Here is a 21,032-nt window from a genome sequence, read left to right as displayed (position 1 = left end):
CACCCTGTGTATAAGAATCAAACCTTCTGGTGCAACTACACTTCTGGCAGTCTTTCTAAATCCAGTAATGCCCCCCTGCAGCTGCCCTCAGGAATATTTTTGGTTTGTGGAGATCGGGCTTGGGCTGCTATCCCTTCACACATAAAAGGAGCTCCTTGCAGTCTGGGACGATTGACTGTGCTGACACCTAATACATCCATGATTTTACAGCACAAACATCCCCACAGAATAAGGCGCAATTTATATGCATTTGATGAATACTGAGATGATAAATTGTCTTGGTGGACTGAGACTCAGGTGAATTGGGCCTCTTTGTTTTGCCAGGACTGGCTGCAAAAAAGACTTTAAGTAAGTTAAATAAACTAGCTTGTTGGCTTGCAAAACAAATGAATACCACCAGCTCTGCCTTATAAAACTTATTAACAGATGCTGAGAGTGTAAGACGCTACTTTACAAAATAGAGCAGCAATAGATTTCTTGCTTCTAGCACAAGGTCATGGGTGGGAAGATTTTGATGGAATGTGCTGCATGAATCTGACAGACAATTCATAAAAGCATACAGCAACTGAAAACAAGTGTTCTTAAACTAAGAATAGAATCTGGATCGTGGTTAGATAACCTGTTTAGTGGATAGGGTTTAACATCCTGGCTAAAAGATTTGTTTAAAATAGGCATGCATGTGTTGATTTTGATAATAATTGTGTTAATTCTGATACCTTGTTTAATTCAGTGTGCCCAGAGATTAATTAATAAAGCCATCAAGGGAATATTTTTGGAAGAAACTGAAGGGGGAGATATGGTGAAATCAGAAAGCACCTTGGACTTGATAAACATAAGAGATCTGATAACCATGATGCATTGACAGGAACAAACCGAGCTTAGAAGATTGCAAGAAGACTAAATTAAGCCTGGTGACACGGAGAAGATTGAATGAATATTGAAATAAGCACGTATGTCTGTATGTTTCTTTGATGTTTAACACAATCACTGTAGTAAAAAAATTACTAGCCTTCCTGGAATGTTATATAAGCTTACGTAGCCCAGAGTAGGATAAGATTCTGATCAGAGTCAGTTGTCCCAGTCTCTCTTCATCGCCAATACACAGGTGATGGTCTCTTCTATCAGTGTCCGGTCTGAGGAAGGGGTCCAAGAAGGAGGAGGTAGACTGAACAGCTGAATGCCGGGCTGCGTAGCTGGTGCCATACTTCAGGTTTTGGCTTTTATGATCATGGATCTACCTTTAAGAAGCCAGGTCTGTTGGGAGGTGATGGGATTCACGCGACCAAGCGGGGCAAGATCGTCTTTGCCAGTAAGCCGGTTAGACTCACAAGGCAGGCTTTAAACGAGACTCAGCGGGGAAAGACGATGGAGTTTTGAGCAACAGAGAAGAGCCAGGGTCTGGTGATGTGTTGGGAACAAGAGGGGAATACTTGAGAAATGCTGCAAAAGAATCGGGGCATGATCCTTGTCCAAAAAAGTGACGCAGTCAACAGCCCCACAGAAGTGCCTCTGTACCAATGCACGCAGTATGTGAAAGAAAGAGGAGCTGGAAACCACTGTGCAGCCGGAAAGCTAACCATGTAATCACTATAGTAGAAATGTGCTGGGACAACTCAAATGACTGGAGCTCTGCAATCAATGGCTATAAACTGGTCATAAGCAAGGAGAGGCGGAGGTGGCCCTCTATGTAAACCAAAAACAGGAGGGATTTCCTGTACAGAGCTGTCTTTGAAAGACAGCGGTGAACAGGTTGAGAGCTTATGTGTGAAAATTAGAGGCCAAGCTGTTGCGTTAAGAGTAAGAAATTTGTCAGAAAATGAATCCCCTTGCGTCCCAGCTGGTCCTCAGAGATCAGAGGGACTGGATGGGGTTAGGCTTAACTTCCGATTACAACCAATTCAGCACTATAAGTCTGGTTGCCTTCTCTAAGAAGCTTTGCGAGCACAGATTCAGGAAGAGAGTGGTTTTCTGAAGTTACAGAAATAGAGATTTGGAACTGCCATTGAGAAATGCACTAGCTGTGATAGAACTCTAATAACATCGTGTTAACCCATGCAATACTAATAATAGCAATGGTATGCAGAAGCTTCCCAAGAGGGCGTCCCCACTTGGGAGGAGGGAGAAGAGAAGAGAACAGACCGGCAACTGTCTCCGACATCTTTTGGGAATTCCTGCTGCCTAGCTGAACTTTCTACCCTCCTTATATACTGCCCAATCTTCTCCTCCTTACGTATAGCACGATCCAAGCGGAGAGCTGAGTAATACAATCATGTATGTGGTAGCATGTACTTCAGTAAGCTTATTACCATATGCATGAGTGTGCATTTTAATACTTAAATGACCCTTAATCAGGCAAAGGTTGCTTTTTTGGCCTTGGTGTCCTTCAAAGTTCCACTCTTAAGACTTCTTTCCATTTCATGCCGTTCATCAGAGCCGGAAGAGGACTATCCTAGCTGCCCATGAACTCCTCCTTTGGCCATATTGTCCTTTCTTGATGTCAGCTATGTGGATCTCCATCAGTAAAGATAATGTGGAGGGTACACGGTTTAGGCCATATATAGGAAGCCTTAGCCCATTCCTGGCTCCATGGTCATCATCCCACACAAGCCAACAAAGGAAACCTTGTGGTTGGTATCTACTATAGGCCACCAGATTAAGAGGATGAGCTCGACATAAGAAATCAGGCACGTTAGGCAGGAGATGAGCGAGGCTGAGTAACGACCTTCTCTTCTGGTCGAGCTGAAGCACAAAGTGGAAATGCATAGGTAGTGGAAGCAGGAACACGCATTCTGGGAAGAATCTAACGATGCTGCTCACATCTGTAGGGATGGGATCGGAAAATATAAGGCAAATCTGGAGCTGAATGGTACTCGGCCATTCATTTTCCTCTGTTTTCACTGGCACCGTTACCAAACCTCTTGAGACCCTGAACCTCAAGGCAGGGACTTGGGGAACAAAGTCCCTTCCATTGTAGGAAACGATCATGTTTGAGACCACCTGAGGAACCTGTGGATACACAAGTCCTGCACCTGAGGAGGAACAACCCCATGCACCAGTACATGCTGGAGGCCGATCGGCTGGAAAGCAGCTTGGCAAAATAGGACAATGTGCCCTTGCCACAAAGGCAGCCAAGGATATCCTGAGCCTGATATAGAGGAAAGCAGGGTTTATATATGTTACAAGACAGTTGTGTGGAACGTTCAAGGTGCTCACTGTCCCGCGGGGGTGCAGGGCACCACAGACTACTCTTGGGCAGCTTTGAGGGCACTGCTTATTTTTCTAAAAGCCTCTTATCCAGCTTAACGCAAATCCTACTGTTATAGATACATTTTATGTTGTTGGCTTTTCACAAATATTAAAATGAATGTTATGTGTATAAGAATGAGAAATTTTGTTGTATTAATGTAGTTTTCTTTATTTCTGTTATTGATGAAATTTAGAAATAGTAATATAATACATATATGTTAGGCTATGGCATAGTATTAAAATAAAAACTGCTTTTGTTTGTATAACCCAAAGACTGAGGAAAAAAAAATAGCTAGAGAACTTCTGCATTTGTAAACTATCTTATCCAGATGAAGACAGCAGTGACCAGAACTCTGGGGGGAGGAATTTATTGCATTCCTGGTATCAGAGAATGTAAATCTCAGTGGCGCCAAGAAGATTGATCTATTGAGAAGGAGGCAAGAGAAAACTAAACAGAAGAACACCAAAGATCCTAAGAAGAATGTATGAATATGTATGAGAATTTATGGATATGTAGTAGGGTTCTGTTTTTAAGGGACAATCTTTGTTAGTAAGGTGTGCTCTCTTAGCTGAATGCAGAGACACCCGACCGTATCTGTATACTTTATTTTTTTCTCCTAATTTTTTTTTTATTAAACTTTTAAATTCTATAAAAATTATGTGAACCTCGTTTTTCACACTACTATCTTGAGCCCTCAAGCCAGCAGTGTCAAACGCGCGCTTTGTATTTTGTTTTCTTCCAGGAGACGTGCAGCTCAGAAACGCCTGCAATGGAAGCGGGGCTTTCATCAAACAATGTAGAGCAACTTCTGTTGGTTTTTCAAACTGTCCTGAGAAGCTAAGGCCAGGCCTGCCCTGCCCTGCCCTGGCCAAAGCAGTCATTTGACTGGAGGGAGCAGCACCAAAAAGGCAGAGGCACCTTTGGGGTGGGCTTGATGCGGTAACAAATAACAAGAAATAGTACTTGTAGCTACTGCAGCCTCTTCTGCGACCTCGTAGCCCGCCCTCAGGGTCGCAGCACTACACGGGGCAGATCCCTCCGCGCCCCGCGGGCACCAGGTCGACGAGGGCGGGCCCGCCAAGGGGGCGGGGAAAAGCGAAAAAGACAGGCGAGTCAGCAGATCGAAACGCGGGCCACGATCCGTCGGCCCAATGGGCGCCGCGGAGGGCCCGGCTTAGTGGAGGAAGTGCCGGGGCGGACACGGGCGTTGTCCTTGGCTGACGAGAGTATCGGGCTGTTGGCCTCTCTTCCTGGTGGCGCCTCTACTGTCTTCGGAAAGATTCTCGGCAAGGCGTTTCTCTGGTATCGTCAGCGACGAGGACTAGGAGGTAGCCGCGGCTTTGTTCTGTGCGCGGCTCCTCTTCCCTCCCCCCCTCCCTCCCCCTCCTCTCGCACTTGCGGGGCATCTAAGCCGAGGACAGACGGTGCGCGCGACCCGGGCGCGCGTCATGGCGTGCGGCGGCGCTGCTGCTGCTGCTGCTGCGGGTGGGTGCAGGGACGCGGGACGGACGGGGCCTCTCTGGGTTGTGGCGCTCTCTACTGCACCATCCCCTAAGCTTGTTCTGTGCCGCACCCCCACCCCTCCGGCTGCCGCGGGCGTACTGGGTTGCTGGTGTTGTCCGGACTCGCCTCGCATCCCACCCCCACCGTGTCGTGTGCGCGCGTAGAGAAAGACCTCCGACGGTTACTTGGTCTCAATGTGTCTCCTAACAGCATCGAAGAGGTTTCGCAGCTTCGCTGTGCTAGGCTTTGGTTCTGAACCCCTAAACTGGATTATTGGGGCAAGGAATTACGCCTTCCTCTAGTTTTTCTTAAAAAAAAAAAAAAAAAAAAAAAAAATTAGAAAGTTGTCATCCTGCAGGCTGCAATAGCTTTCCAGAACTTGTTTCTGTGGAGAAGTAAGACCGTGATAACAGCATACTTGCAAAGGGTCACGAGTGTTGGTACTGAAAACTAGAGTGAGCTGCTTAGACCGGGGGGAAAACAATGCAGCCGTTACCTGTGCGATGTTAACTTTAAGGTAATATCCCATGTGATTTAGTTATTAAAATGCTGAAAGTTAGCAGTTAGGGATGCCTTCTGCTTTTGAAGGTAGGGTGCGCATGCAGTATAGGAGACAGACTGGTCCTATGCACTTGCAGGCTTCCTGTCATTATGTGTGTGTGTGGGTTCGACGCTCGAGCTCCCTGTCCTGTGGGAAATGAATGGCCGCTGCTCTTCCACTTCACTAAAGTCTTTGATGATTCAGTTAAGCCATTTGTCTGCAGTCTCTGCGTGAACCACATCCAATAGAAAAACTTCTTAGGAAAGAATCAGCCCGAACTAAAACGTACTGGAGGCTGTTAATTGCAATTAGTGGCCTGTCTCCTTCCCCCATCGTCTTGCATGACGAATTCCACTTCTGGAGGGGATTCTGTAAAAATATTGTATTTTGGGTATGGAAAGCATTATAATCACACGAGGACAATCAATGTTCTGGCTTGTGTTTGGGGTATCTGGTAATCTGCTTCTGTAGGAGTTCAGCGGGGCGGATGGGTTGGCATAAGCTATTACCTTTCTATGAAGCCGGTTATGTTTTAACTGTTTACTCTTCCTCCAGTGCCGTGCGTGTTCCATTATCTTTTGCCCCTAGACGCGATGCTTTTCCTAGTCATGCCTAAGGAGCCAATTATCAAGTTTTCTGAAGCAGGAAATTCTGGTGAATCTGTAAGTACTGTGGGAGTTTTCTGTATGCTAAACAGTACCTGTAGATAGTTCCTCATTCACTAGACTCTTTCCCGTTCTCCGCCCCCCCCCCCCACCCCCGTTTCACTCTTGATAGGGCACAGCAGGCTACTTTGGGTTTTCTGGCGCTATCATCTTTTGCCTCTGGCTTGTAATGGAGTTGAGCTTTTTGACTAAAGGCAGTGCTGTAAAGCAGTGCTGGTCCCTGGGTATGTACTTCTGGTGCAAAATGCAGTGTTGTTTGGGAGCGCAGTCTGGTGCCTATTGTTGTGGTTTAGAGTAAGAGAAGTAGTAGTTCTTCTAACACGGAGAAGAGGGCTTGGGGTTTTTGGCAAGGAAGGGCAAAGATGCTTAAGAGGTGCTGGATGCTTTCCTTTTATCTATGAAAACCACATTCAAAGACTTTGTAAACCCACGCAAAAGGCAGCCTAAAGTATTTTTTCCACTAGGATTGGTTATGTGTCCTGAAGACACAATGGGGGCTTTAACCCAGAGACAAAGTCAGCTTCTGTGGCTGTTTTGTAGTCCTTTGCTGTCTATCTTGAGAAAAGTCGCCTAGCTCTCTTTTGCCCCTATAGCGTGCATAATCGGTCTTTGTAGCTTTGCTTGGAAAGCTTCAGTTGCCGGTGGTCGGACGGACATTAATTTGACATGCAATGGTTGAATTGCGAGGAATTGGCTAGCTGCTTTCTCTGGGTGGTTCTCTGCTCTTGTTCCTTCCCTTCCTGCTCTCTCCCCTCTTTGTGTGTTCCCTTTTTATTTTACTTATTTTTGGGTTTGTACTTCCTTCTCCAGCTTCTTGGGCATGTAATGATTGTTGGCGAGATGTGTGTTGCTCACCTGGGCCTGACCAATGGATTCCGGATGGTTGTGGATGAAGGGCCCGAGGGTGGGCAGCCTGTCTATCGCATACATCTACCCGTTCTGGGTGGCTGTCAGTTGGGCTGGCCGCCTGGCTAAGATTTTGGCTCTGCAAGAGTTGCTGCACGTGTACAAACCACCACTGAATGGATTTCGTCTGTTGCCCATAAATCTAGCAGCTTTTGATGACGTGTTTGTTTTGTTTTGTTTTGTTTTGTTTTTTTTGCCGTGTGTCTGTGGACGGTAATAAAAGCTTTGAGCAGCAGTTGCACAATAAAGATTTGTCATGGGGATATAATCTCCGTCTTGTGCGTCTTACTGAGGGGAAGTAGTTCTGCAAGATCAAACACTGTCTCTCCGGAGTGCAAGTATGTGGAATGTTTCAGCCTGATAACAGCATTTCAGAGATAGATAGTGATTTGCCTGTTTGTTGGAAGCGTGAAGCTGGAAGCGCTTAGCAGTCTCTCCCGTCTTGTAGGATGCCAAGTCTTAGCTCTTTGGCAGTGGTGCGCCAATGTACAGAAAGCTCATGTAGGCTGCTGCTAAAACTGTAGAAGATACTGTGTGTGAGGCTACATGCATGCTTTCGAAGGGTGGATTCACCATGGTGCACTGTGTTGGAAGCATCCACCTCCTGTTGGACCTGGGTGTCCTGGTTACAGGAGTAGGGTGCCAGTTTAGCACTATGTGCATGTAAGCAAACTGTGTATTGTACCACCCTGTATGTCATTCCCGATGAACTGCTAATGATGGATCACTTGCAGTAGCTGTCTACTGTACGCCCAACGCCTCAGGCTACAAGATGGGTGTTAAATAAGGGAGAAGAGGCAAACCTTCACAGGCAGGGTAGTGTTTTTCTTTTTCTTCACACAAATGACTCAGCAGTGATAACTCCCCTCTGGGGAAGCACCAGCATATTCCCATCCTGCCTGAGGGGTCATCTCTGCTAGCGGGCCATAATGGAGTCAATGGTACTAGGATTATAGGCAGCTGCAGTGACTTAGACCATCAAAGGCTCCCAAAACAATCCCATGACTCTGCAGTATTGCATTCTGCCACTGTGAAACTCCCTGTCCTGAGGCAGGTACTGAGCATTCCCACCCGAACCTGAACATATATGTAATCTTTGCGTTTGGGAACTTGGGACAGCACCACCATTTGATGGATCTGGAGGAAGATCAGAATTTCAACAGTACTGTGACCCGCACCTTAGGAACATTGTGCCAATTTATACTCCGACTTTGTGGGTTAAAGCCAGGTTTCTGTGTATCATTGTATTTTTTTGTAATCTCTAGTAGATTGTAAGTCTGACCGATTGTAATCTCTCTTGAGGTAGTTGAATGGGATTCATTTCTCCTGCTGGTTTACTTTTAAACCAGCGCATCTTTTGGCGCCCAGCGTGAGGCGAGAGAGAGGTCGGAATTACAGTTTTGTTCTAAAGCATTTGTGTATTGGGGTATAGAAACTTTCCTGATTATCATGTTTCTCGGTGTATTCACGTGCATGTTGTGCCCTGTACATATTTCTGCATAGGGGAAAGTATTTGCCCATCATGATGCTCTCTTTACTATCAGGAGAGGAATCAAAATTGCTTTGGTGATTTTTACTGCGTTTATGGCATGATAACATCAGAGGCAATGAGTTTCATTTGGAATGTATATTCAGTCTTGTTTGCCTGTCCTAGTCTGGGCTGCTACCTCTGGGGCCTCATTAATAATCGCACCCAGCCTCATGCTTTGGAGTGGCTATCTGGAACAGAGAGCTAGACAAGGTTAAGAGAATAAAAGTAGGTATTTATTAAAGGCCTATCAAAAGGTACACCTTGGGCAGTCAGAAGCCTCAGAGGCTACACCCAAGATGGACGATGGTCACGAGTTTGAATTTCAGACAGATATAAGTTTTGTCCATTTACATATCAGGGGCCAATCCTCCAATTAGAGCTTCAGGTAATTAAGTAATTTTCCCCCAGTTTTCTTCCCCGCCCCCCTTCTCCCATTTCACTTTTGTTTATACTTTCCGTGGCCTGAGGCAGTAGGGTGTCCTTGGATCTCAGGCCTAGAGGGATTGTTTTGTCGGACCAAAATGTGAAGACAGTTAGCTAACCCTTTATATGGAGTTTAGAGTTATGCACTAATGCAGTACAGGATTTGAAAAATATAAGGCATCAAGCCTGTGGGGTGAAGAGGAGAGAATGTTTTTTTCCAGCACTTCAGGCCCGCTACATCAGTTTTTACGAATGTTGAGTTCCCTCTAGATGTTAAGGACAGCATAATCTTCTTGTTAGTTCTACTAAGTTTTCTCTATACAGCTTGCACTGTCTACACCATGCTTAGAGTCAGGACAGAGGCTTCTAGGGAATTTGTCTGGAGGCCTGCCCTGGGAGTAGATAATCCTGAGTTGCATGGGATGTCAAAGGAGATGGGCCAGTATTTGGAAAACTTCTCTCCTCCGATGTTCTGTAAGTTCACCTCTGAACAACTTCAGGACCCTGTTAAAATAATAATAAGTTATGTGAAGGGAAAAGGCTCTGACAGCTCCAGAGATGGACAACTCACAGCAACATGCTGGGCCCTGGCCATTGCTTACCAGACACTGCTTGGTATGGTACAACACTTTCAGGAGGAGGAGAAAAGAAACAAATCAACGGGAACCATTTTCACCCTGAAAAATTCAGTTTATCGAGCTTGCTGACATAGTTTCTAAAGACTTTCCCAGGACAGTAACTGTAAACGTAGATATGTATACATTCTTTCTGAATACACGTCTTTTGATAGACATCTCTCACGGCCAGTGCGGTTGGGAAGGTGTTCTCCTGACTATCCAATCCCTGGCCGTGGTCAGAAACCTATAAATTCTGAGAGAAGAAATAAAGTTCTCTCCTTCCTTTACCACAGCTTGAGCTGTGTCCGTGTGACTCATTTTGTGTCCAGCAGCAACAAACCATGTCCACACAAACCACGTCTGAGCCAGAGGGAAAAGGAAACAAATCAACAGGCACCGTATGCACGCAAACCATTGCTGAACCTGAAGGACAGCCTAAGCTGGTAGCAGTCGCCCTTGTTCATTCAGAAAAGAAAATCCGCACAGTGAATGACAAGGAAGAGGTGGGACCTTCACATCCGGCAGAAGAGCCAGAGCCAGAAAACATCATTCGATCCCTGTCCCTGGGCAAGCTGCACGAGCTGCACAGAGAGTTCACACGCGAGGCAAATGAGTCCATATTGACCTGGCTGCTCCGAATCTGGGATGCCATGGCTAATGATACAATTCTAGATGGTAGTGAAGCCAGGCAACTGGGATCCCTGTCCCGGGGTGTGGTTATTGACCAGGGGATCGGGAAAAGACAGGAAACTCTCAGCCTCTGGCGACGACTGCTGTCAAGTGTGAGGGAAAGACACCTTTGTAAGGAGGACCTCCATGTGCAGCAAGGACAGTGGAACATGATGGAGCAAGGTATCCGAAGCCCGAGGGAATTAGCTGTGCTGGAGATAATTTTTTTTCAGAGGACGAGGGATTCCCTAAAAGTCCTGGCGGTGTCCAGTACTCGTCACAAATGTGGCTGAAATTCGCTCGGCTCGGGTCAGAAATATATTCCTGTTACTTAGCGACGCTGCAATAGAGGGAGGGAGAAGATAAGGTGGATGCATTGGTTAGTAAACTCAGCATTTATGAAGACACTGTCGCCGCCCCGTTACGGGCCCACGTCTCGCCTGTGGAAACGAAACTGGCTGAGCATGTCTGGAGCCTGGAAGAGAAAACTGAAGAGGGCTAGCAGAAACTAAGAGAGTAGCTTAAGGAGGGAGTCTTCCATATCTCGCCAGGACAGACGAGAGTCTCTGCTATTAGGAGCAGGCATCCCACAGCTAAGGAGAGAGGGTACAGTCCACGAGGGTATACTCCCGGCAGTACAGGAGTGATGATGTTCTGTCCAATCCTCTTGAAGGGACCTCCAGATCATATTTACAGGAAGGGAACAATAAGTACCATGACCAGAACTAGAGGGGCCCTGCCTCTAGCCAGGTAGAGGAGAGGGTCTATTGGACGGTGTTGATCCGATGGCCTGGCACATCAGACCCAAAAATTCATAAGGCTTTAGTTGGCACTGGCACGCAATGTACTTTAATGCCATTGAGAAATGTGGGGGCAGAATCCATCTCTGTTTCTGGGGTGACAGGGGGATCCCAACAGCTGGCTGTACTGGAAGCTGAAGTGAGCTTGACCAGGAAGGAATGGCACAAACGCCCCATCGTGACTGGTCCAGAGGCCCTGTGTATCCTCGGCATAGATTACCTCAGGAGTGGGTATTTCAAAGACCCGGAAGGACATTGCAAGGAGAGGCAAGGCAAAAGCTGCAGTAACTGATTCGCAACTGTCAGGAGCTGCTCCGATGCAAGCTCGGAACCTCCCCAGGTGGCCTGGGCTGGCACCGAGATGAGAGAGAAAAAGGGGGTGCTTCCCCTTTCAAAAAGGTTCCTGCAAACTCACGCGGATGGCAGTTGGTCTCAGTGCTAGTAGTGGTTGAGGTGCGGGTGGCAGACGGCCGGCAGCTGGGATCTTCTCATCAGCAGCGGGTACAGGTGGGGAAGGTAGGCACAACTCAGTCGTAGTGCTGAGTTGCAGTGCAGCAAAGTCCCAGGTCAGAGCTCACAACCTCCCAGGGCACCATGCGACAGTTCACAGATCCCCTGAGTGGAAGAGCCCACCCCCCCCGCTAAAACCACCCCCCCCCCCTCTCCCCCCCCCCCCCCCCCCCCCCCCCCCCAAAAAAAAAACCCGATTTCATTGGTATCCCCGGGCTATTATGTACTCCTTTTGTGTCTTGACTGCTGGCTATTCATCTAGGAGTTACCCCTTTCCCCTTGCCACCACGATGATACTGGGAAGAAGCTCACTGAGGAGGCTAAGCCCATAACACCAATGCATTTTTCTCCATTCCTTTGTCAGCAGAGTGCAGGCCACAGTTTGCTTCCACCTGGAGGGGTTTTCAGTACACCTGGAACCCACTGCCCCAGGGGTAGAAACACAGTCCCACCATTTGCCATGGACTGATCCAGACTACTGCACTGGAAAGGGGTGAGGCTCTGGAACATCTGCAGTACATTGATGGCATCATTGTATGGGGGAACACGGCAGGGGAAGTTTTTGAGAAAGGAGAGAAGATCATCCAGATTCTCCTGAAAGCTGTTTTTTCCATTAAACCAAGTAAAGTTAAGGGACCTGCTCAGGAAATGCAGTTTCTAGGAGTCAAGTGGCAAGACGGGCGTTGCCAGATTCCAACGGAAGTGATTAACAAAATACCAGCTGTGTCCCCACTGACCAGCAAAAAGGAAACACATGCTTTCCTAGGCGCTGTGGGCTTTTGGAGGATGCATATCCCTGAGTACAGTCAGAATGTAAGCCCTCTCTACCTCGTGACATGGAAGAAAAGCGATTTCCAGTGGGGCCCTGGACAACAGTAAGCCTTTGAACAGATCAAACAGGAGACTGCCCATGCAGTAGCCCTTGGGCCAGTCACGAGAGGACAGGATGTGAAAAATGTGCTCTACACTGCAGCCAGCCTGGGAGAATGGTCCTTCCTGGAGCCTCTGGCAGCAAGGACCCAGGAAGACCCGAGGACAACCGCTGGGGTGCTGGAGTCGGGGATACAAAGGATCTGAGGCCAACTATACCCCAACTGAGAAAGAGATCCTGACAGCTTATCACTTATGAAGGGGTTTGAGCCGCTTCAGAAGTGATTGGCACCGAAGCACAGCTGCTTCTAGCACCCCAACTACCCGTGCTGGGCTGGATGTTCAATGGAAAGATTCCTTTTACACATCATGCCACCAATGCTACATGGAGTAAGTGGATCGCTCTGATCACAGAGTGAGCCCAGATAGGAGATCCTAATCACCCTGGGATTTTGGAAATCATCACAAACTGGCCTGAAGGTGAGAGTTTTGGACTGTCTTCTTAAGAAGAAGAGGAGCGGGTGACGCGTGAGGAGGAGGCCTCACCATATAACCAACTACCAGAAAATGACAAGCGATACGCCCTCTTCATTAATGCTTCCTGCCATGTTGTAGGGACAAACTAGAAATGGAAAGCAGCCGTATGGAGACCCACATGGTGAGTTGCACAAACTACCGAGGGACAAGTTGGATCAAGTCAGGTTGCAGAGTTCAAAGCTGTCCAGCTGGCTTTGCATATTGCTGAATGAGAAAAGTGGCCAAGACTCCACATCTCCACTGACTCATGGTTGGTAGCAAATGCTGTGTGGGGATGGCTAGATCAATGGAGAAAGGTCAAGTGGCAGCGCAGAGGGAACCCCATCTGGGCCGCTGAGATGTGGCAACACATCACTACCCGGGTAGAGAAGCTGACCACGAAAGCCCATCACGTAGATGCACACGTACCCAAGAGTCGGGCTAATGAAGAGCATCGTAACAACAAGCAGGTGGATCAAGCTGCCAAGGTTAAAGTACCTCAGTTAGATCTGGACTGGCAGCACCAGGGAGAGTTATTTCTAGCTCGGTGGGCCTGTGATGCCTCCAGTCATCAGAGGAGAGATGCGGCATGCTGATGGGCTTGTGACTGAGGGGTGAACTCAATCACGGACAGTATATTACAGGTTAAACATGACTGTGAGACACGTGCTGCAGTCACGCAGGCAAAGCGGGTGAAGCTTCTATGGTGCGGTGGACGATGGTCAAGGTATAGGTATGGGGAAACCTGGCAAGTTGATTGCATCACACTTGCCCAAACTCGCCAAGAAAAACGCTGTGTGCTGACCAAGGTATAGAAGCAACCACTGGGTGGCTGGAGACATACCCTGTGCCTCACGCCACTGCTCGGAACACCATCCTGGGCCTGGAAAAGCAATTTTTGTGGTGACGTGGCACCCCAGAGAGAATTGGGTCTTAAAATGGGACACATTTCAAAAAGAGCCTCATAGACACCTGGTCCAGATAGCCATGGTTTTAAGTGGGTATATCATATTCCCTACCATGCGCCAGTTGCTGGGAAACTTGAACGATGCAATGGACTGCTACAAACCCCACCTTGAATGCAATGGGCGGGGAAACCTTCAGACACTGGGAGGCGCATTCAGTGAAGGACACCTGTTTGGTCAATACCCGAGGCTCCATCGATTGAGCTGGTCCTACCCAATCAGAACCCTTGCATACTGTAGATGAAGTCCCTGTGGTACATATAAGAGGTATGTTAGGAATGACAGTTTGGATTAGTCACACCTGAAACAAAGGCAAACCCAAACGTGGGATTGTTTTTGCTCAAGGACCTGGTTACACTTGGTAGGTAATGCAGAAAGATGGGGAAACACATTGTGTACCTCAAGGGGACCTAATTTTGAGTGAGAACTGTCTGTAATGTTTCATTGTGTCTCTCTCTCTTTATATATATATATATATATATGCATGTATGTATATAGTTGAAGAAAAGGTATTAATTTTGGCATGATGTAGGTGATATATATAGGGGTGGATAATGTCCTGGTTAAAGGAGTAAGGTACAAGTTTAACTGTGTATTCTACCCCGCTCTGGGTCATACCTGGTGAACTTTTATTGATGGATCACTTGCAGTAGCTGCCCAGTGCACACCCCTGACATCTCAGACTACAAGACGGGTGTTAAATGAAATAAGGAAAGAGATGCAAACCCTTCGAGGCAAGATAGTGTGCTTCTTTGCACAAATGACTCAGCAGTGATAACTCCCCTCTGGGGAAGCACCAGCACATTCCCACCCTGCCTGAGGGGTCACCTCTGCTAATGGGCCATAATGGAATCAATGGCACTAGGATAATGGGCAGCTGCAGTGACTTAGAGCATCAAAGACTCTCAAAATATCCCATGACTCACAGTATTGGGTTCCTTCACTGTGAAACTCCCTGTCCTGGGGCAGGTGCTGAGCATTCCCACCTGAACCTGAGCATATATATAATCATTGGGTTTGGAGACTTTGGACACCACCACTCGACAGATCCGAAGGAGGACCATAACTTCAACAGGACTGCGACCGCCACTTGATTGGACTGTGACCATCACTCTGACCAACAGGGTGCCAGTTTATACTCTGACTTTGTGTGTTAAAACCAGTTCTCTCTGTATCATTGTATTTATTGTAAACTGTCTAGTAAATTGTAACTCCGACCTGTAATCTCTCTCTTGAGGTAGATGTGTGGGTTTCATTTCTCCTGACGGTTTACCTTTAAACCAGCATGCTGGGTGATTGCCATAGGTGTTAGAAGTCTCTGGCACCTGGTGGAATTTTATGTCTCTCCTCGCAGGCAAGGTTGTGGATACTTAGCTCCAAACCGAAGAGAGCCAAGGGTTGCGAAACCCAGATCCACTGGAGAATTGTAGGATCCTAGACCAGCCCAGGTGTGAAGGGACCTCGAAAGATCATCTGGTGCAGCCTTTTGTGGGAAAGGGAGCCTAGATGAGATTATTTAGCACCCTGTCCAATCACATCTTGAAAACCTTTGGCAATGGGGGCTGGTGCAACTTGTGCCCGTTGTCCCTTGTCTTTTCCATGTGGCTCCCTTGAAGTACTGGAATACTGTGAGGAGGTTCCCCCTGAGCCTAGGCAGGTGCCTAACATTTTGCAACTAATTCCTTTGTCATTGCTAGCCTTCGTGCAGCCCCTAGCTGTTTTTAGATGTTCCTCCACAGCTTTTGGATCATGCTGAGCCGATTTGTCCAAGTATTTAGGTCTTAGGCTTATTCCTTGCTTCTGTAAGTGTTCAGTGATATCTCTTGCCATCCCTCCGACTATGCCAATTGGTGCAAATGAGTGTTTTAGGTCGCTTAAAGAATCGCCGGAAAAGGTATCAGCAAAAGCAGGTTCTCCAGCCCTGTGAGACTCTTCATGGCCCTCCTTGGGACCCTCTCCAGTCTGACCGCCTCTTTTTATTGAATTCTGGGGACGAGAACTGGACACAGAGTGTGGCCTGAAGGCATGGCCTCTGTGAGAAGAGGCCAGGGTCTGCTCTGTGCTAGACACAGCTAGTTCTCACCAGCTAGGCACCCGACTCCCTGGGAGCCAAAGCTGAGCAACTCAGCAAAGCTGGTGGCACCCCTGTGTAAGCATATTTAAGAAAGGGTAAAGCGCTGTCTGGGGCAGGTATTTCCCTGCTGCCCTTAGATCTGGCAGGCGGCGATGTCCTGAAGGAACTTTTTCATCTTATTTTCTCCTCCTGTCCTATTGAGGAGGGGTGGTGAGAGAGCAGCTGGTTGGGCCCCTGGCAGGCAGCCAAGGTCTGACATCATAAAGCCTAAAAGGCATATTCTTCCATGTAGAAGGGGGTTGGTTGGTTTAGAGATTTTAGGAACAGGAAAATTAATTAGGTGTTACGTGCCGGTCGTGGGTGGGAGACAGAATCCACGACTCAAGTCCTCTCGTTCATCAGAGAAAACGACCTGGTTTATTGTTCGGAACTTGCTTATATAGTTGGTTCAGAACTCCTGGGTCTGGACCATTTATTGGTCGAGGCTTTAGCACCGCCCAGCTCCTTGACCAGTGATATGTCTGCTTTCTGGATAGAACATGACTGGCTGAGGTCCCTGCTTGGGTCTGAATCTAACTCATCTCTGCCCCATCCAGGGACTTGTTTTACTTCTAGGCTGGTTGAGTTTGGGGTTCTGGTATGGCCAAATTTATTTGGCAGCTATAAGCTAGATGCCATAGTAACAGTTAGGGACTGCACGTTGATTTGAGTGAAGGGCAGGTACCAATCCGTCTTCTATAACTGCAATTTCAGCAGCAAAGGACAGCTGAGAATCAGGCCCCGATGATGCTGGTTTGTGTGTTGCTAAGATGGAGTTCATTTCCCCGTAGCAGCTCTCACAGTGCCGCGTGTCACGTGAAAAAGGGAGGCTTCCTCGACCCTTAGTGTGGGGAGATTTACTCAGTCTTTAGTGTTTAATTTGTCTGTGTTTCAGGAAAGTCGAGACTGTTGTGCCCGACCGGTCTGTCAGCATCCTGTCGGGGGGATCCTTCACTGAGCAGTCCTACTGGATCAGAGGGTGGTTGGACTGACTTAGGGAAACACACCAACAGTGTAAGGGAGACCCCTCAGCAGGTCTTCCCCTTTACCCATTGTGTTACCTGCTGCTTGTGACTGGTAACGTTCGCCAAGGATTCACGCTAACAGTTTATGGAATAACGCTCTTTATTAATATAAATTGTGACAGGTTAAGGTTTGAAGATTGTCGGTGATAGTGTCTGACTGCAAAAATATATTTGAAGGAATATATACAGACAAGCTCTAATCCCCAATAAAATGTTCAGCATGCATAGAGTATGATTCTTATCCAATAGGCATCTCTATGGGGGAGAAGACAGGTTCGTCTCATCAACTGATCCCAGCAGCTACAATGGAGTCTTCCCTACCTTTTCCCCATTTTCAACTTATTTTTATACTATTTCTGTGTGTTTAGGTGGAGCTTGAGTGACTCTAGTCATACATACCTTTGTTACTGATTGGTGTAAAATTCTCTTGCTTTGCTTTTAAAGATACAGTCAAAAAGAATATAGAGCGCATGCCCAGTGAGGGGTGGTCGCACTTTGGAGGTGGGTAACTTTGGGATTGGGGTGTGCGTTAATATTATTATTAAGCTTTACTGAAGCAAGTTCATCTAAGGAGAGAGATTTCACCACAGTTGCTGACTCAGCAGTAAGACATCTTCCCCTGTGTCCCCTGGTTGGCAGGTGGTATGCAGTTTATCAGCTGCAAAGTACCATCGAGTTCCCTTCCCTGCAAGGATTTCTGCAGAACCTGGCCTTCGCTCCGCTCCACCCTCCATTCCATCTCCCTCAGCAGGTGCGTGTGTATGGGGAATCATCACGAAATAGGTTTCAACTCATGCCAGCTGCATTCCATCCAGGGAGCAGCAACTGTGGTTTGCCCTGTAATTCCCGTACTGTTATAACTCCTGTAAAGATGTTAACATAACTCCTAAGTTTCCTCTAATTGCATCCCCAGTTACCGGTCCACAGGGTCCCCGGTCATTTTCCCACACCGTGCTTTGCACTGGTAGCTAGAAAGGTGGTGTTAACACACCAGTGTTTTGGCTACTGCTGAGCAGCGTTGGCACAGCATCAGTACTGTCTCTCCAACATTCTGCCCCAGCAATCAGTAGGCTGGGGGTGGGCAAGATCCTAGGAGGAGACGCAACCAAGACAGCTGACCCAAACTGGCCAGAAGGATATTCCATACCATATGACGTCAGCTCAGAAATAAAAGCTAAAGGAGGAGGAAAGGGGGGCATTTCTTATTTACAGTGCTTGCCTTCCGGAGAAACTGCTACGTGTGCGGAAGCCCTGCTTCCCGGGAAGTGGCTAGACAGTGCTCGCTGATTGAAACTAGACAATAAATTTATTTATTTTTTCCCCTCTCCTTGTTCATGCACAAACTTTCACTTTTGCTTTAGTAAACTGCCTTATCTCAATCTGCAACTTGTTTTTCACCTCTCCTGTCCAGCTGGGAAGGGGGAGTGATAGAGCTGTTTGGTGAACACCCGGTGTCTAGCCAAGGTAAACCCACACCAGTCCTTTTTGGTTTCTGACGTGGGCTGAGACAATGGCAGTTATATATCTTGCATGGTATAGTAATAGTAGGTGTTGAGTAGCAAGCTCCTGTGCGGGGCATGGAGTTTGTCAGCTACGCTGCTTAACTCTTTGTTTTGTTGAATTTGGGAGCGTGTTAATACAAACAGTGGCTCTGTGCTTTGCTGTGACACAGATGGCTTTGTTTTGCTGGGGGAGTTATTTTCTGGGGACAATGAGGGAATCCCTCTCCCTATCTGGGATTGATGTAGATTGTTTTAGAATGCAGGCTCCCGTGTTCCTTGTTCATTCTTATGTATGCTGTTGAATACTATTAATACTATTAACTAATACCGTTGGCACACTATGGGGTTTGTGGAATCTGGTGTCATCCTGCTGTAAGACAAAACAATCTGTAGGTGAGGAGATATTGAAATGTGCCCTGAAGCGTCTGGTCGCTGGATGGCAGTGTGTGTGTGTGGAAGGATTTGGGCAGGTTCCTAGAGTGGTTATCACCTCCCATTGCCTGGGACTTTACACCTAAGCAGGTAATGAACCCTGGCAAACCGATGCGTCACCTGATAGAAGGGTGCCTTACCTACCCCAATGAAACCCAGCAGCTTCTTGCCCTGTACGGGGGTCCTGGCCTATGCCTATTGAGCCCCAGTTCAGTACTGCAGAGGAGCGTGGCTGACGCAGGGACCCAAACTGCATTTGAGGACACTATGGCTGAGATAGGGACCCAAACAACAACAACTACAGCAATTGCCCCCAGAAGTGACAAAGAAAAGGTGGATAAGGAGAGCCAAGGTGCTATCAGCAGGACTGTCTTGTTAAGGACTTCTTGGTTAGAATCTTTTTCCCTTTGAACTGGAGATTGATGAGAGGGAGGCAATTTTCTCTTGTTCGGTCTCAGTTGTTTATTCTTTTCTTATCAGCATTATGGGGTACAAGGAGCTATGTGCACTATGATAGAAAGGGGTAAAATGGATAACAAAGATCCTCTTCAAGGTCTTTTATATGTCCATTTACTCAATTAACAGATGCCAACTAAATTATTTTTCATTGTGACCCAATAACCCATCACCTCTGTGTTGCACTGTGGCATTCTTTATCCAGTCACTTACTTCTACCCAAAAACCTCTAGAAGAAGAACATGAAGAAGAAAGAAGAAGGACAAGAGCCAACACCTTAAATCATCCATCTTGTCTTCTGCTCTCCAAACTACTTTTTCACCCAGTGATTTAAGAAACTTTCTAATTTACACACTTACACTTTTTCCGTCTAACTTTAACATTTTTTCTCATGTATCACCATGAAAACATGCTCTTGAATTTCATGTTATATGAAATTCAGTGTTTCTTTGGATCCTAGAACTAAGTATTAGAAAAAAGTGCACACACTCTGTATCTCAGACTCCAACATAGGACTTCTTTTAATTGTCCCATGTGGCCAGTTCAAATGTCTGAAGGAGGGTGAAGGGAAAATAGTAGACCATTGTGGCCTGAATGAAGTAACACCCCCACTGAGTGATGCTGTACCAGACATGTTAGATCTTCGATATGAACTAGAGTCGAAGGCAGCCAGGTGGTATGTGTCGTGGACTCGCTGTGACTCCAGGACCGGTCCTGCTGGGCAGGTGTGGCAAAATAGACAGATGGGTGTTGCAATGTATCTGCACAACTTAGGCCATACTGTGCCCCAGCCGAACTGTCTGTAGAATTTCTTATCAGACCCTTTGGAATTCCTCAAGGTTGCTGAAACATAAATTGCTCTAAAATAAGAAAGAAGACTCTGAGAAACAGAAAAACAAGACCACAAGAACCAGATAACTGAGGACATTTGAACACCTGCATCGTAACCAATCACAAAACCTGAGGAGTGCATGCTCAGCACGTGGACAGGATAGAGGCACCAATCAAGTAATGTATGATCATGTGAACAGTAGTTTCAGTACCTATAAATAAGTGCATAATGTAAACAATAAACGGCTTCTGCGAAATCATATTGGTTCGTTGACCAGAAGTCCCGAGCTCCTGCATATTGGTGACCCTAGCGACGTGGTTCTAACAACATGATCTGAAGGAATGCGATGTTATGATAGTACCGTGGTATGAAGCAGGCACCAGACTCTTGGAACTTTAAAGGGGTCCTGCGGAGTGAAAAGGCGGGAGACCTGGCCAGAGACTGACCTGGCTGAACTGTGTCAGGGGGAGTCGGATGATGGCTCCATATGGAGTGAAGGAGAGAGAGAGGCTCCTGGAAGAAAAAACTCCAGATAATACACAATACGCTGCAGCGGTACACCGGAACAGATGAGCAGCCAGGGTTGGGAAGAATGGCGAAGACGTTGTCAAAAGAAAAGGAAGCCATGCTAAACATCCTCCAGCATATTCTCTCCAAGAGAGCAATTAAATATTACCCAGAAGACTTAAAAAGACTGTTAAAATGCGGCCAGGAGAGGATTTTTGCCACCCCAAGGAGTGTTTTCTTCACCCTCAAGTGGGAAAGGCTGGGAGTGATTCTCTGGAATGCTGTAGGAGTTCAGCTACCTTCGCTGCTTTTTCCGTGCCTTTTGTTAATTAAGATTGTTAATGAGCAATTTACACAGGCTGTGAATCCCGTAATTCTACCTGCATCACAGCAGCAGCCATC

The sequence above is a fragment of the Pseudopodoces humilis genome, chromosome 12 (genome assembly GCF_049639895.1).
Source record: "Pseudopodoces humilis isolate 2021_Gansu_Grassland_sample_001 chromosome 12, ASM4963989v1, whole genome shotgun sequence".
NCBI lineage: Eukaryota > Metazoa > Chordata > Aves > Passeriformes > Paridae > Pseudopodoces > Pseudopodoces humilis.
This window is presented reverse-complemented; position numbering follows the sequence as displayed.